The following is a 17,939-nucleotide window of genomic DNA, read 5'->3' as shown; positions in this document are numbered from 1 at the left end:
GGAAGTAAAATCCAGGCTTAGAAGGTCATAGTTTTTTTCTAGAAAAATGAAATAAATTGTGTGTGTGTGTGCGTGTTTGTGTGTGTGTATTGTGTGTGTGTGTGTGTGTGTGTGTGTAACTGAAGAGAAGTCTATATGAAAAGTAGGTTTTTGTCAAAAGGATAAATTATAACACCATTATGTAAAAACCTTCTTTCTATTATTAACATTTCTACCTGTACCCTATTAGTTATTTTGGTTTGAGAAGACAAGTTTAAACAGGAATGAGGGTTTCTCCTTGATGTTTGGTGCATTTATGCCCCCTTCTTGCATTGTTCTATTTGTTTGTCTCTTTAGTAAAAAGTAATCACTCAAAAACAGTTTCTCAATTTATTACTGTTTTCTCTTCTTTCCACCTAGGCTGAATGTAGTTGTCCAGAACCCTTGCTTACAGCATTGGTTCTCCATCTTGGCTGGACATGGGACTTTTCTGGGGAACTTACAAAACACAACACAACACAACACAACAAAACAAAACTCTCATGCATGGGTGTCATCTCTACAGATTCCGGTTTACTAACTCTTTAAAATGCTCTCCAGTAGATTGTAAGGCATGAATTAACTTGAGAGCCACTGTATATGGCCAATTCATTCTGATGCTGCTGTTTAATACCACCCTTTGTGCATAATTTATTACTATCACTTAAGACTTTTCTTCATTGGGGAACATAATGTGTGATTTTTTTCATAGTTATAGGATGAATAGAACCATTATTTTTGTTTTATGGTGCATATAAATAGAAGTTTTCACCAACCTATTATGTTTTTGTCAGATACAAACATTTCTTCCTTTTGGAAGTGTTTTTATGATGCTTTAAATAACCATTTCTGGTATTTCATGGAATCCTATCATAATTAGATAGAACCTAATTTTCAGCCCAAGTGTTGAGGACTTGAGGGACTTGGAAGGAAGGAGCACTATTGTAAGAAGGTGAGACTTGTATTTGACCTAAAACTTTGGAATAATAGTCCCATTTAATTATTCAAAGTCCCCAAAAGGAGGGGCACCTGGGTGGCTCAGTTGGATAAGCATCCAACTCTTGATTTCAGCTCAGGTCATGATCTCATGGTTCATGAGTTGAGCCCAGAGTTGGGCTCTGCACTGACAGTGTGGAACCTGCTTGGGATTATCTCTCCCCCTCTCTCTCTGCCCCTCTCCTCACTCATGTTCATTCTCTCTCTCTCTCAATAAATAAATAAATTAATTAATTAATTAAAAAAAAGTTTTAAGAAGTCCCCAAAGGGAAATATATTAACAGAATAATATGGTAGAACCAAGGAGCATTCTTTATTATGCTCTGGACCCAAAACCTATTGTAGAACTTTCATGGTCTGTATTGAGCTGTATGGACAACTTATTTTTTCCCCATTCTAAGGCAGTTCTTGGGTCTAGAACCAGAACAAGTTATGTGGTTTATTTCACTGGTTGTCCATTAGATTGATCTCAGATTTAAAACAAACAAACAAACAAACAAACAAAACTACTGTTGCTGGGGTTCTCCCTCCCCTGACACCAGAGGCACTGGCTAGATATGTATGATACGTGGCTTGGCCAAGATCATTTTAAAAACCTAACAAGGTGGAGTCTAACATGTAGTCAAGGATAATAACCAGTTGTCTATTCTGTTGTTTTTTGTTTTTTTTTTTCCATTAAGTGCATTGCTCAGTCTCAGATCTTTCTACTTCAATGGCAGGGTCAAATCATCCAGCAATGAATAAAAGGACAAGCCCTAAACACCCTCAGCAAAGGGTCATCTCAGTGCTCACCTTTCCTCCACCAGTTGGGAGGAGGTAGATCTGTCAAGGGAGAAGGGGGCCAAAACAAAAGAGATGGACAGTTTCTTACCCACCCCCCCCAAGAAGGAGTAGGTCTTATTCCTGTCTTCCTTTTTCCAGCTGCAAGGAATGAAGGGAATATAAACAAAGAACATACATTTATGCACATGATCTCTAACTCCCTTGAGAATGGACATTCCAAGACAGAGGTCAATCCAGAGTTTTTGTCAAACGTAGAATGAGAGGTGAAGGTGAGGAATGTATCACAGTCCTGATCCCTTTCTCATAACACCACTTACTTACTCAGTCCTTGGCTCTATACTTGAGATCATGAGGTGGCCAATTTAATCTCTCAAGGCCTTTATTAATGGCTCTGATGTCACCCTAAAAGCCCTTTTGATGTCAGCCCCTGTACCATTCTGTACAATACCTGAAAAGTAATCCTTTTTTTTTTTTACTTGAATTTTGTTGCAACAGATTTTATTTGGTCTTTGTCAATATTATAAACCCTGGAGTTGTATGACCTGGGTTTAATAGCCTAGGGTCATTAATTACTACCTGGGTTGATCTCTGTAAAATGATGAGTTTTTCCGAAGCTCAGTTTTATCGATTTTATAGCGATTGTACCCAGTCCATAAGGTTGAGTTAAACAATGAAATAGTAAATAAAAATAAATATAGGGGTGCCTGGGTGGCTCAGTTGGTTAAGCATCCAATTCTTGATTTTGGCTCAGGTCATGATCTCATGGTTCATGAATTAGAGCCCCACATTGAATTTAGCACTGACAGCTTGGAGCCTGCTTGGGAATCTCTCTCTCCCTCTCTCTCTGCCCCTCTCCCACTAATGTTCTCTCTCCCTCTCTCTCTCAAAAATAAATATATAAAAAATAATAATAAATAAATAAATAAATAATAAATACATTTTAGAAATAAAATAATGTATGTTCCATCACATAGTTAGAGGTCAGTCAGTGCTGGATGCTCCTCCTCCTCTTCTTCCTTGCCCCGCCCTTACTTGGAATCTGGATTTCTTCTTCAACAGCCCTCTTATTTTGGAACTGAGTTTGCTACTTCTGCACCACCAAACATCTCAAGCTTTGGGTTAATTTAATTCTAGCGTGTTCATGCGTCTTATGGTTCTCAATCAGAGCAGCGGTTTCCTCCTACAGTAACACGTCCCTGGACAGAGTATCAGTTGTGCAACATGTGTAGTGCTCTAGATCTACACTGTGAGTATGGAGTATAGGCAGAGACAGACACATCTGGGAGCTGACTGACAGAATGAATACATTCCTTGGTTCCAATTCTGCTGGTAGTGGTGAGCCTGCACCAGCTTTCCAGAGTAGAGGACAAGGGAACTTCAGCTGAGTGGGAGTTAGGAAGATAACTGTGAGCCAGCAACTATTGCATTCTGGGAAATCCATCACCGTTACAAGTGGTCTTTTCTCCCTGGATGCATCGAAAGCCATTGCATGGCACCGCCTATCCTCCAGTCTGTCCCAAAGTATCCCTCCTTGTGATGTCCACTGTGTTTGTTTAAAACTCCTAAATTTCCTTTCCATCTCCCTCTGACCTCCTACTTCCTTGGGTCCCATTGCTGAAATAGTAAGTGTGCTCAGGCTGCATAATAAGACACCATAAACTGAGTTTCCTAAACAATAGAAATTTATTTTCTCACAGTTCTGAGGGCCAGAGGTCCCAAATAAAGCTTTCACTTCTGGTGAGAGTTCTCTCCCTGGCTTGCAGACCAGCTACCTTCTGGCTGTGTACTCACCTGGCCTTTCGTCTGCATGCACGTGGACAGAGACAGAGACAGAGATAGAGACAGAGAGAGATACAAAGGGAGCTCTCTGCTGTTCTCCCTCTTCTTATAGGGACACCAGTCTTAACAGAATGGGGCCCTTACTTCACCCTAATTACTTCCTTGAAGGCCCCATCTCCAGATGGAGCCACATTGAGGTTTAGTGCTTCAACATATGGGTTCTGGGGGCACACAGTCAGTCCCTAACAGTGTGGTTTCTGTCTTGCAGCAGGACACTCTGCATTTATACAAGGCACCTTCCCAGGACTAGTTCATGATCTCTGTATTTTTTTGTCCTGGCATAATTCTAAGTCTTTCTTGGCCCTGCATGGTTATTATGCCACAGTACCTTTTTATTTGGAATTCCTTATCTGTGAAAGTTTTATCACAAAGGAGGAGCCCCCATAACGTATTCCTGCTAATTTACTTTTTTTCTATTTTCTCCATTTTAAGCACAATTCTTGATTTTCCCTTGGGTTTCCTTTTATGTACAACCCTGTTCATTGTTCAAAACCAGATGCTGAGGTCACCTTCGCTTTCTCTCAGTCCTGAATAAAATGAGTGATTTAGTTAGACCTTCTTTGAGCTCACCCCCCTCTGTTCCTTTTAGCCTCTGTGAATAAACTACATTTAAAGAGAGACCCCCATTATATACACTTGAATTGTAATTTCTTTGTAAGCTCCATCTCTTGGAACAATAGTGCAGGAACTTGACCAATCTGTAACAATATTCCTTAGTCTTTGGGATGAAGTAAGAGGTAATGGAAGGGAATATAAAGGACCCATGAAATTTCCCTAATTAAATCTCAGAGTCCAACACAGATCTTGAGCTTGCCCTTCACTAGAAACTCAGGAATTCATCAGAAAGGTCAGTTAGGTGTCTGCACTGCTGGTTAACAGTCTCTCTCTTCACAACTGTTTTGGTCTTTTTTCCATGAGCATTTGTATCTCTCTGTAAAAGCTCTTTAACTGTAAATGTAAAGTAAGGCAAGCCTGTCTTTATGTATTTGCCTCTGGTTGTGGAGAGGTGTCTTCTGTAGGCAAGGTTTGTAGCAGTTAAGGACACTGGTTTCAAATGCTGCAATTACAACTTATTTGTCATGTGAACTTTGATCCAGTTAATGTAACTCTCCAGGCCTTCATTTCTCATCTGGGGAATTCATATAATGTCCATTTCATACCTAACCAGTAGCATTATTGTGAGAATTAAATCAGACAATACATGTTAAACATCGGCACAGGATATGGCACGTCATGAACATAAAATGAAATATTTCTCTTCTCCATTATCATCATCATCATCATCTCTGGGGAATATAAGATAATGAGAGACAAAGAAAGTTTAAAGGAGCAGAGTATGGGGAGACAGAAAGCCTACCAAAGATAGCAAATTATATTGCTATGATCATAATGATACTTACTATTTATTGAGTACTTTTTTGTTACAGAGGTTAGAGATGAGCTTTATATACATTATTCATTTTAATTCTTATAGCATAAGGAAAATCAATTTCTGAAAAAAATTTTTAATGTTTTATTTAATTTTGAGAGAGACAGAGTCTGAGTGGGGGAGGGGCAGAGAGAGAGAGGGAGACCCAGAATCTGAAGCAGGCTCCAGGCTTTGAGCTGTCAGCACAGAGCCCAATGTGGGGGCTTGAACTCATGAACCTCGAGATCATGACCTGAGCTGAAGTTGGATGCTTAAATGACTGAGCCACCCAGATGCCCCAAAACTATATTTTATCTTCATTTTGCAAAAGTGGAAGTAAAGTTCAGAGAAGTTAAACATATTATTCAAGGACACACAGTAAGGAAATGAGTTTGTGCTTTCCACATTTCAACACTTACTTTCTTTTATCTGACATCAGTGTCTATGGTCTTTTTATTTATCTATGCCAATTTTTTTAGGTGGAGGAAGATAGGATGAGGAGTAAATGGAGAAGAGAAGAAAGGGAAAAAACAGAGGAGGATAGGAGAAGAAAGGAGGTAAAATTACAGAATGACAAAAAGAAATGGATGGGGGGGTGTGGAAGGCTGGTACAAAGCAGGTTAACTTGTGGGGTTATCATGCTTCTTGTCTGTGAATTCCTGACAGTTGTATTCTGGTTCATTGACCAAACTGTAATGATACAATTAGGCATTAGGAGTACAGAGCTAAATTGGCACAGTCTTTCCTTCCTCTTTCTGACCCTGTAGACTGTGGCTGCCTAGCTGAATCCTAAAAAATGATCAGAGTGTAATAATGAAATACAGATGACCACTCACAAACTTCTGTTAACGGTGGGACAGATTCTCAAAAGGAAGAAATTCAATGCAGGGTGTGTAATCTGGGGGATGTGGTATAGGGGTGCAGGTTAAACTTTGTTTAACATCTAGTGAACATCAGTGACCCTCTAAGTCGACTTTCAGGGTGAGTGAGGATTTTGGAAGGATTTTGTTTAAACACACCTGAAAAGTCTATAATCCTGGTATTGTGCTGAGTGTTTCCCTTATCAGTCATTTCATGTTTTTTTTTAAAGACTTTTGTTCCTTTCAAAGGAGAAAGTCTTATGTTGAATATAGCAGTCCCAAGTGGAGATGTTCAGGATGAAGTTCTTCCCTACCTTTTCTTCACTTCCCTCTGAATTATCTCCTTGAAATTTTTGTGGATCTTGAGAATTGTTTTACCACAGTAAGCACATCCTGTCCTTAGAGAAGTCACAGAAACTAGGCATGGTACAACTTTATTTTAGCTCATTCATATGGACCTAAAATAAGTGCTTTACTAGAACACAGTGCCCACAGTTAGGGAACTTTGAACACCGTGACATTTTATTTATTGCCTGCATTTATTAATCAGTTGCTGGTCAGCCTTAGTAATTCCGTGCAGGAATCTTTCTTTGTAGCATTTGGGAATCATGTGTTTTTAAATTCTAGATCCCAGAAAAAAACAGTGGAGAAATCAGAAACATGGAAAAAAGTATTCTGAAAGAATTAAAGCTTTAACTGTCAGGATAGAGATGTTTTTGGTTTCAAGGAATCCATTGAATGCAAGTCAAAAGCAAGAACAGGAAAAGCTGACATATGCAGTCACATTTCTAGGTGACCTTTCTGGGAGCTGAGACAGGAGAGAAGTGGTTACAATGTATCAGTCTTGCTCGCAGCTGCAGTCATGGTGTCCTAAGCAGGTTTTGTGGAACTGTCTGCTTCTCACAGGGGCTCATTCTTATAAACAAGATATATTAATATTAATAACTTTACATGCAGTATATACTATATACAAATCCTATGAGTGGTGTTCCAAGAAATAACAAGTTTTGTAGGCAAAACAGTCCTAAAATTAGCCTTTTTTTCAAATAATTCTGAGTAGTGCTGCTAACTTTTCCAGACGATCTGAATTGTAGACCATTAGAATATACCTAGTGATGTTTGCTTGTGTTTTCCAGCATCTAAACTTACAAATTCTTTTTTTTTTATAATTTTTTTTTTCAACGTTTTATTTTTGGGACAGAGAGAGACAGAGCATGAACGGGGGAGGGACAGAGAGAGAGGGAGACACAGAATCGGAAACAGGCTCCAGGCTCTGAGCCATCAGCCCAGAGCCTGACGCGGGGCTCGAACTCACGGACCGCGAGATCGTGACCTGGCTGAAGTCGGACGCCCAACCCACTGCGCCACCCAGGCGCCCCTAAACTTACAAATTCTTTAACAGAGAAGTGAGAAGAGAAAGGTGTGTACATTTTTGTGGAATACTCTGACATAAGATCTATTAGCAAATGCAATGTCAAGTTCAATGTCAAACCCAAAATGAAAGCATATATGAAAATGAGCTTATCAGAAGCATCATATAGGCTAACTCCTAATAGAAAGATGTTTTTAATGCACCTTAATTCAAACAACATCACTGTAAAATGAAAAAAAAAAACTATTTGTAATATTTATCACAAAACAGAGATAGAGACTACTGGACAGGGCAATTAATGTCTTTTCTGCTTTAACAAATTTAATTTTAGTATTTCTAAGCTCTCAAATATTTGTGTGTTATTGAAAAATATAATTTTGTCACAATATATTGATTTTTAGTAATAGTAAAACCATGCATTTATTACTAGGTCCTAATTTTTACAGAAAACCTATGAAAATTTTAGTATAACTCTGTCACAATAAATTACTGATTATGTACTGATTAATTATTTTTTGCTTGAAACGTTAGTACTCAACCTTTCTGGGTCTTGCCAGATTTTCTGTGGCTGATATCAGCTGCCCTTTTTAGACAGGAATGGGTCCCCCTATTTGCCTCAGTCCCAAAGTAAACTATTTAAGTTTGCTATATTTCTTGCCTGACTCATCTGAACATCGGATTTGACAATTTGTGAAATAATAAGAAATATATTTATACAGGTCTCTGCCCTTGGCACAGAGCTCCTAAAACTTTTGTAATTTACCAAGTGATAAAAGCACTAGGAACACTTTTTTTTTAATATGAAATTTATTGTCAAATTGGTTTTGATAAGGAACAGTTTTTTTGTTTGTTTTAATATTTGGTCTTTGATCAAGGTTCCTGACACAGGACTCCGAAATCCCTTGGAATTTCCTAGGTGATAGGAATGTGTTTTGTTCTAATAAGGCAACTATAATAAGGCTGACTCTAAGGTTAGCTCCTGGATGGCTTCTGGATGGGAGTCTGGTCACCAGAAAGACCAAACCATGAAGATAAGCTTGGAATTTTCAGCCCCATCCCCCATTCTCCAGACGGGGAGAGGGGCTGGAAATGGAGTTAATAACCGGTCACGCTCATGTGAGGAGGTCTCCATGAAAATCCCAATAGCAAGGGGCTTGGAGAGCTTCCAGGCTGGTGAACACATCCACATAGTGGGAGGTGAAATACCCCAACTCCAGGGGATAGAAGCTTCTGCAAGTGAGACCTTTACAGACTTAACCTTAAGTACCTTCATCTGGCTGTTCGTCTGCATTCTTTATTATATATTTTATAATATAATAAACTGGTAAATGTAAGTGTTTTCCTAGGCTCTATTAACTATTCTGGAAAATTTTTGAATCTAAGAGGGAGGAGACCATGGGAGCCTCTGACTCACAGCCAAGTCAGGCAGAAGTTGTGGATAACCTGGGGACCCACAGTCACCCCCAGTGACTAGCACTTGAAGTGGGTGGTGGTGTCCTGGGACAGAGACCTTCACTTGTGGGATCTGACACTGACTCCAGGTAGACAACATCAGAATTGAGGGAAATAGAAGGACACCAGCTGGTGTCATAGAGAACTGCTTGGTGTGAAGAATGTGCACACAGCTGGTGTCAGAATTGCTGAGTGTGCGAGCGGTGTAAGAGAAAAGGAGACTGGTTTTCATGACACAACTCCTCCCCTGATCAGCCCTCTTTATCCCCACAACCCACACTCCAGATATTAAGAACATATTATCTCATCAGGGTCTGTTTAGAGGTTCACATAGTTTGTACCTCCTCAAGTGTTCTCTGTGTCTTTCCATGACCTCCCAGCTCCTCAAGGCTCTCCATTCTTGTTCCCACTCCAGAGGTCTTTACTCGGCTTTTCCCTTGTCTTCCCCCTCTGGTGAAATGGGTTCTCTTCTCCTAGGCCTCTGTTATTTAAAGGGAAAAAGTAATTTATACCAAAGTATTAGTGCAGTGGTTCCCAGCCATGACCACATTAGCAACACCTGCATTCCTTTTCAAACTTATCCATGCTGAGCTCCATCCCAAACAATTAAATAAAAATCTGTGGGCATGGAGTCCAAACACCAAAAGTTCTAGAAGCCTCTGACGTGATTCTGCTATGTGGTCAGCACTGAGAACCACTGTGGTAATGGCTCATGTGGGACCACACAACGTATTTGAATATGAACTGAGGCTCTCAACATCTAAATCCAGAGAAGGACTTTGGTGGGACAGTCTCTGGTGAGGAGTTTATTGACCAAAGGTCTGGGCTGAGATGGAGGAAGGAGGCTCTTCTAATCCTCACCAATCAGGGCTTGCTCAGGGAAGTGTGTGGTGAGGAGCAGGTCCTTGCTGTCAGCTTCTCTTCTCTCTGACTAAGATAAGGAAGAACACAAGAGGGCAGCAACACACCAAGAACGTGTTGGTGAAGGTTGAAGGATGAAGGTTTGCTGTGTGAGGGACACGTTTTCTTTTTTTTTTTTTTTTTAATTTTTTTTTTTTAACGTTTATTTATTTTTGAGACAGGGAGAGACAGAGCATGAACGGGGGAGGGTCAGAGAGAGGGAGACACAGAATCCGAAACAGGCTCCGGGCTCCGAGCTGTCAGCACAGAGCCCGACGCGGGGCTCGAACTCACGGACCGCGAGATCACGACCCGAGCCGAAGTCGGCCGCTTAACCGACTGAGCCACCCAGGCGCCCCGAGGGACACATTTTCTGAAGCCATATCCTGTAGTAAAGACAGCAAGGGTATATGGCATACCTTGCCCTTGTCTCCTCTGAATTGGTCTACATACATGTGTCCTTGTAAAAATAGATTCTGTTTGGTCCTGACTTTTAGCCATAGATAAAGAGACTTCCAGAAATGCTCAACTTCCTAATCCTGTGCTTGACACACGATTATTCTTTCGTTTTAATTTGTATCTATAACCAGCATCATCAATGGATTGTGACCGTGTGGGGGGTCTGACTGACCAATATGAAAGACTCTCTTCCATCAAGTGAAGACATAGACATAATAATTAGTGACCAGAGAATCACCACTCCCGTCTCTCGTGGGATATGCTCTTATTTCTGCTACCATTGCTATAATTATTTGTTTTTTTGTGCTTTTGCCTAACTAAGATTGGGAGCCCTATTTGTGAGCCCTAAAAAAGTGTCTCCTTATCTGTCATCTCATCCACCAGAACGCAAGCTTCAGGAAGTGGGGACATGTTTATCTGGTCCACACTGCATGCCCAGCACCCAGCCAGTGACAGTACGTGGTGGGCACCCACATATCCTGTGAATGAATGATTGAGGTGTCGGCTCTGGAGCTTTTCCCTTCTATGAATCAGGAAAATCAGCTGCAGAAGTAAAATTGCTCAATCGTTTGTTTTCTTATTCCTATTTAGTTAAGATCATTACATTTGAGGCACCTTTGTTTACTCCTATACAAAGCTTCTCCTTTGTTTCTGAGAAGGATTTCTCTCTTGTCTTGTTTTAACTGTACATTTAAGAAGCCAGACTTTATCAAACTCCCCTTGTTTCACTCAGAGTTTTGTGATCCTTCCATGTTTAATTCATGCTGAAGTTTTATAGGCTTCTATCAGCCAAGAGCTGAAATCTAAAGTACCTGGATCAAAAATCCTTTAAAGAATATTATGACAGACTAGCAGTGACCATGATGTTCATATACCATGAAAGTAATTTCATACTTTATTCCCTATGCAGGTTTTCTAACGCTATCTTCATATTTGTATGAGATGTAAAACTAGGATTACTTCTTCCCTTTGCCTCTTTACTTCAATCCTATGAATATTTTTTCCATCAGAAACAAATCTCATTTTAACTGAGACCTATGCATCAGAGTACTTAATGGCCTGCCCATCACTGACTGAATCTCTCACAATTTCTAAGCTGGTGAGTTGTGATGCTATAAACAAAATCTCATGTGGAATATTCCATGCACTACTCAGGGTATCTGCTTTATTATCCTCTGGATTTCCTTAAATAAATGCTTGGTTTAAAAAATGCATGCATCACATTTTATTTGAATGTCTTGCCATCTTGCCAAAAGAACTAGAGGGTCAAACTGTATCATTGAGGTTCTCTTCAACTTACCAACTATTTTAATCAAGGTATCCTTTTTCTAATTGCTTTAGTCCTAATACGTTTTTAAAGAAAACTGCCAACAGCTTGCTAGTTATTCTCCTAAGAATTATTTGTGTTGCTTCTAATTAATAACAATAGCAAGGAAAGTGGCTCAATAAGACTGTGAGTGTTGATGAGGTGCAAACATTTCAAGGACTACACCAGTGCTTATAAATTGAGACACCATTCATTAGGGAGTTAATCTTTATAAACAGCTTCATAATTCTGTGAACCTTGGGTGGAATCAACAATTTCATTTACTGTAAGATGCTGTTTGATGGGGTGTTGAATACAAAAGATCAATACCTAATGGGATTCTACTTCAGGGTGGGACCCTGACAGTTTATTTGGATGAGGATTTAGTGCAGTTGTAATCCTTCTTGTGAATGACATTTATTAAATGCCATTTAAAGCTACCTAACTGTGATCTAGGACATAGCTTTAAAAATTGACATAAATTTGAAACTTCTAATGAGTTTGTAAATATTTCTTCTGAAATCTGCATTCAACCTATTTTTCAGGATAGAAAAATAGCTTGAGAGCTAAAGTCACTCTGTTGGGGTCCTTATAAAATTGCTCATTTCTAAGTTCATAAAATGGACACTGGTAATGGTTGCACAACATTGTGAATATGTTTAAAGCCATAGAATAGTACATTTAAAACTGATTAAAATGGTAGATTTTACCACAATAACAAAAAGGACAATAGTCACAGATAATAATAGAAAAGTCTAACAAGAACAGAACTAGGAGAACTTGGAAAAGACCAATCAAGAAAAAAGAGAAAAGATATGAAAAGAAAAATGCCAAATAAAAAAGGGAAAATTACTATAGATATAACAGAGATTTTAAAGATTATAGTAACGTTGTTTGGATTTGGGTTTGAATCAAATGCCTATTAAAAGATATTTTAGGGGTGCCTGGGTGACTCAGTTGGTTAAGCATCTGACTTCAGCTCAGGCCATGATCTTCCGGTTCATGAGTTCGAGCCCCATGTAGGGCTCTGTGTTGAGCCTGGAGCCTGCTTTGGATTCTGTGTCTCCCTCTCTCTCTCTGCTGCTCCCCTGCTCATGCTCTCTCTCTCTCTCTCTCTCTCTCAAAAATAAATAACAAACATTAAAAACAATTTTTAAATGTTTTAAAACAAGTGGGTGTAACTAAAGACCAACTAGTATTAAAAAATTTTTAGTAACTATTGTTAATTGTGTCAAAAGTGTTATTGATGTAGTGGTTATATATTTTGAGGTCTCATTTTTTAGTAATAAAATCTAACATTGAAGGAGATGTTTTTATTTATTTTATTTATTTTTTGTTTATTTTTGAGAAGTGTGGATTTTCCTTATACAGTAAAAGGGATTCTATAGATGTGTTTAAGTATTTTGAGGTGGGAGATTACCCTGGAGTATACAAGTGGACACTGCAAATGCTCAAGTGTCTTCATAGGAGGAAGGCAGAGGAGGGTTTATGATACAGGAGCAAGTGACCTGGAGATGAGCAGAGGGAGATATTTTTTTTTAAGGGATACTCTACTGCCTTTGAGGATGGAGTTAATAAATGCACCTCCAGAAACTGGAAAAGGAAAGGAGATGAATTCTACCATAGAGTCTCTGGAGGGAGGGAGTCCCCACCAACAGCTGAAACTGATTTTGGACCTCTGGTGGAGAGAACTGGGGCAGGATAATTGTTTTGTTTTAAGCCACCTTGTGTGTGGTAATTTGTTACAGTGGCTAGAACATCAGCCTAGCTCTTCCTCTTATGAGCAGGATTGGGGAAGTGCACTGGAAGGCTTGGTGTTCGGGGTGTCCATCAGCACTTGAAGGTGAGCATCACTTTTGCTTAACTCTTTACAGGTAGAGATTGTACAACTGACCAGCAGGTATGTTATGGTGGTTCCCGTCTTAACTACAGAGTCTGTCTACAGGTTCCATTTTGTTATTTTGCCTGATCCCTGTTCTCCAAATATGCCTTCCAGATATACTTTTGTATGGATACCTGTAACGAATGAACACTTTCCACCCATTGTACTGAAAATTCTGGTAACCAGAGTTGATACAAACAAACAGCCTCTTCTGAAGACTGATCTGTATACATGACTTAATTCCTTAGGTACATGCTGCTGAGTCTTTATTACAGTAACTTCAAGTCCTTTTCTATTCACTAAAGAAATACTGAGGCCACCATGTAAAATCAACCGTGAAGGCATCTCTTCTGAAGCAATAGAAATGTCTTTTCTGGTGATAATACATTGCAAATCTTCAACACTTTCTGTTAAGTGTTTCTGTTTTAGCTGGTTTGAATCATCACTACAGTGCTCTGGGTTCTCTGGAAAGAGCTACCTTGTATCAAAGCATCTCCCAGCAAGGTTCTTGCTGCATCAGCAATGATGCCGGACTGTTCTGTTCTGCGTACAATGCTCTTGCTAGCTTTCTGTTCATCATCATTGACCTCCAGAGATTTTTCCTTCTCTGAATAAAAAAAGTGAATCATTTGTTTGTTTTGTTGGTATGACTGGATTTTGAGTGTGGTTTTGAATATGTCACTTGAGTGATTTTTATTAGAGTGACTGTCTTTGGGTCTTTTTGTTGAAAATGGTGATGCCATCTGATCATCCAGGTCTTCTGGTTACTCTTAACAACCCCCATCTTTTTTTTTTTTTTTTTTTTGATAATCCTACATATTCTAGCCAAAAAGCTTCAGAATTTTTTGTTTTCACAGCAGAATTTCCCTTTTGAATTTTGCCTTCCACTAAAGGTTCAGGAACAAATGATCCACTTTTGTCTTTGTAGTTTGTAAAAATGATGAAATTGTCTGCTTAAAAATTTTGCCTTTCACTTCTTCTCATCTAGAATTCATCTTGGAGAAACACGTATCATTGCTTTTCCCTTAGGTAATAGGATATTCTTCCTTGTTTTGAGGGTTAAGGAAGAGGAAAAGAAAGGGACGTGTATAACAGTGGAATCTGAGGTCATGATGCACAATGGTTATCTGTGGGTAAAGGCTCACTGTAGCTTTCCCAAAAGTGACAGTTAAGCCTGTCACATTTTTTTTTAATTTTTTTTAACGTTTTTATTTATTTTTGAGACAGGGAGAGACAGAGCATGAACAAGGGAGAGTCAGAGAGAGGGAGACACAGAATCTGAAACAGGCTCCAGGCTCTGAGCTGTCAGCACAGAGCCCGACGTGGGGCTCGAACTCACGGACCGCAAGATCATGACCTGAGCTGAAGTCGGCCGCTCAACCGACTGAGCCACCCAGGCGTCCCTGAAGCCTGTCACATTTAACACAAATGAATCTATCAAATTTTATATTGTTTTCCATGCAGATGTGTATATGAACATGCATTTTGAGAGTGCAATTTTGATAATTTAGCATATAGTTTCCCCAGGGTTCTCTTTCTTTCTAGAAGACAGTTCTACCTATCCAAGGGCCATCTGATAACAGTGGGGATGTACTTGGGAATAACTAATTGTGTTGTTCTAGCCAAAGTCCTTTTGGGTACAAGAGATATTTGACAAAAGGATACAGAAACCTCACTGAAACAAAATGCATGGAGATATTTCATGCAAATCGTGACTGCACAGTGCTATGCCATCAGTTGCCAAGACAGGTAGTCTTCTTCTCTCCTGCCCTCACTGTTTCTTGGATCACAGGCTCTCAAGCACCTAACCTGCCTCTTTCTTGATGTTGCTGCATTCTCTTTTCCCGAAGATTAGTGTCCTCTGTTTACACATCTGTCTGTACCAAAACAATGAGCCTAGAGTCACAAGACCCTTCGCTTCAATTACGCCTTACCCACTGAGTACAGCTGGGATATCTCTTAATTTAAATTCCTGAGGAAATGTTTTGATCATGTGCTGGCTAGATGGATTGCCTGGTCTTGGATCTAGTGTGTCCTATTGATCTGGTCAATCACAGCAATCCTACAATGAATAATGTGTGCTTTGGATTGCTTCAGCAGTGAGAATGAGGCAGGCATGTTTATAGATTAGAAGAAGTCACAATAATGTGACTGGCTAAATATGTAAGTGGTTTTGAGAAGACCAACTTTTATACAGACCAAATGACCCTTCGTGTTTAATATATAAATAAAGTCAGCTGTGTGCATTAGGAAACATACCTCATCATACCTTTAATTCACTTTGACTGACTGACATTTTAGGACCTTTCAATTTTATTAAATTGTCCAGGACATCTCTATTTTTCTTCCAATTTTATTACTGTCTTTCTTTCTGCCTGGTTCCTGGCCCTCATTTTATCTCTCTTGTAGATACCACTGCAACCCCTTTGGCTAGAAGATAGGTCTTCTGGCTTTTCTGAACGCTTGATGTCTTTCTAGATTTCCCCCGACTTTTTCCTTGTTGAGTGCCTCAGAAACGCTATCCCACTTTAACTTAGGTGTTTACATCTAAACTCCATTACTAGATATGTTGGTGAGTATTTCGACCCCATTTGAGGTGCTGTTTGAATGTTTACCTTACTTATGTGATTCTTCAATTTATCTCTTAGAAGAATGGATGGGAACTTTTTCTTGGCACAGCAGTTGGTTTCTTATGTTGGTTATGCTTCAAAAATAGAAGATATATTATTTTGTGAAACATGAATGAAAACTAAATTAGCACTTAGCTAGGCAGGCAGCAAATGGGACTATTGCAGTAAGAAATCCAGGTCAGCAGTCATCTTGTTGTAAGGGCATCCTTTCAGGGAGGACATCTCTTCAGGCTAAAGATATTAGTTAATTACACTTATAAATTCCTCGTGTTCAGATTTTTGACATTTTATCTTGGCTACCTTTGAGGCCTATATTAGATTCTTATTTGAGGTGCACAAAAATCAATCACTTCAAAATTATATTTCAAGCTTCCTGACAAATTCACCATTGGTCTTTCCATCCAAGGAGGGTTTAATAATAAGTCTGAGTCTCTTAAAGGCAATATCACAGGGCTGATCTCTTCCTCTCCTGTCTGAGATCTATGCCCTGACACAGGATATTGTGTCACATCCTAACCCCAGCACACTGAGCAATTATTCCATTTGTACAGCATCCTGAATGAATCACTTCATCAGCCTCTAGAGTCAGAGTTATGAGCAGAATTACTTATGGATGTTTCAGCGTTCACCCATCCTGCACAAAATGATTTAAACTTGACTTGAGGGTGATATTTTGGGACTGGTATGAGTAATGATGAGGTGTCTTATACCTTCCTGGGGTTGTCTTTTCCTACCTGTGCTCAGAGCACAGTGGGTCAGGTGAGACAAGGAAAATAGTTAAGTAGCAATGTCACCTTGGTGACCCATTTGATCTCTTTAAAGCTCAGTGAAATCAAAGTGTTCCATAGGATTAACAGTCCCTCTCTCAGGCATTGGGTTGCTTGGTGTATTGTGATTGGTTGTAAAGTGCATCACCGGAATTTGTTACAGATGACATTTAAAATGGTATGGTTTGGGAGGTAATTTTGTTTTTAAAGAGTGAATTCCAAGCTGTTCCTGTAACCTGCCCCTCTCAGGGCACTGAGGCATGCTTTCATGAGTAAAAGACCAGAGGGTATCTGTGCTGCCAGCACAAAGCACCACAAACTGGGTGGCTTAAAATCACAGAACTGCATTCTCCCCTGGTTCTGGGACCAGAAGTCCAGAATCAGGACTTGGTGGGGCCAGGCTCCCTTCCAAGGGTCTAGGATCCAGTCTGGTGAATCAGGAATCCCAAATCCCAGCAGTAACATCAACAATGTGGACTGTCCAAGCACTTGAGAAGAATTAGATTACATGAATTGTTTGCTTTTATGAAGACATCACAGATGTCTCTTGAAAAATCAGCAAATATTGCAGGTAGTTGAGGACATTATCGCCTCTGACTTACAGGCTGCTTTTCTGGCGCCCTTCATTTGGCTTTTGGGACCCAACTGCCACGGGTTTTAGACGGACATGACTGAAAGGATCCCAAGTCACCGGGATCTACCCATGTTCAAGCTCCAGGAAGGGCATTTGGCTTAGGACCCATTCATAATGCAGAGACTCCCACTCGCAGTAGTTTTTGTTCTGAATCTAACTCCTAGTATGGTTGACCACATGGGTTTTCTTCTGTTGGTAAACTTGGAGGAATTGCCTAATTTTATTTAAAACGCTCAACAAAGTTCAGCACTGCCTTCTTCATTAGGGCGGCCGTTGGGCCTCTGGCGGTGGCGGGAGGTGATCCAGTGACCACGTCGTTTCCGTTCGGCCTCGGTTGGGCAATGGACACCCGGCGTGGCGGGTCCAGAGGGTGTGAGGCTGCACCTGCTCCTCTTCCGGGGAGCCCCTAGGTCCTTGGACCCACCACCCCTCGGTTCCACCCCAGTCCTGCCCGGTCCTGCGCTGCCCCAGCCCGGTCCGGCAGACGCTACATCAGTCACGAGGCCTGTCCGTCCAGCAGCCAGGTCACTGTGGTCACCAGCGCTTCGGGGAGGCGGAGAGCTGTGGATTCGAGGACTTGGGTTGTACAGGTGCATGTGGCCGGCTGACCCTGCGCCCACAAGGACTGCGTGC

Source organism: Panthera onca, chromosome D2, assembly GCF_046562875.1.
Source record: "Panthera onca isolate mPanOnc1 chromosome D2, mPanOnc1 haplotype 2, whole genome shotgun sequence".
Taxonomy (NCBI): Eukaryota; Metazoa; Chordata; class Mammalia; order Carnivora; family Felidae; genus Panthera; species Panthera onca.
The sequence above is the reverse complement of the archived record's forward strand: the minus strand, read 5'-3'. Positions refer to the sequence as shown.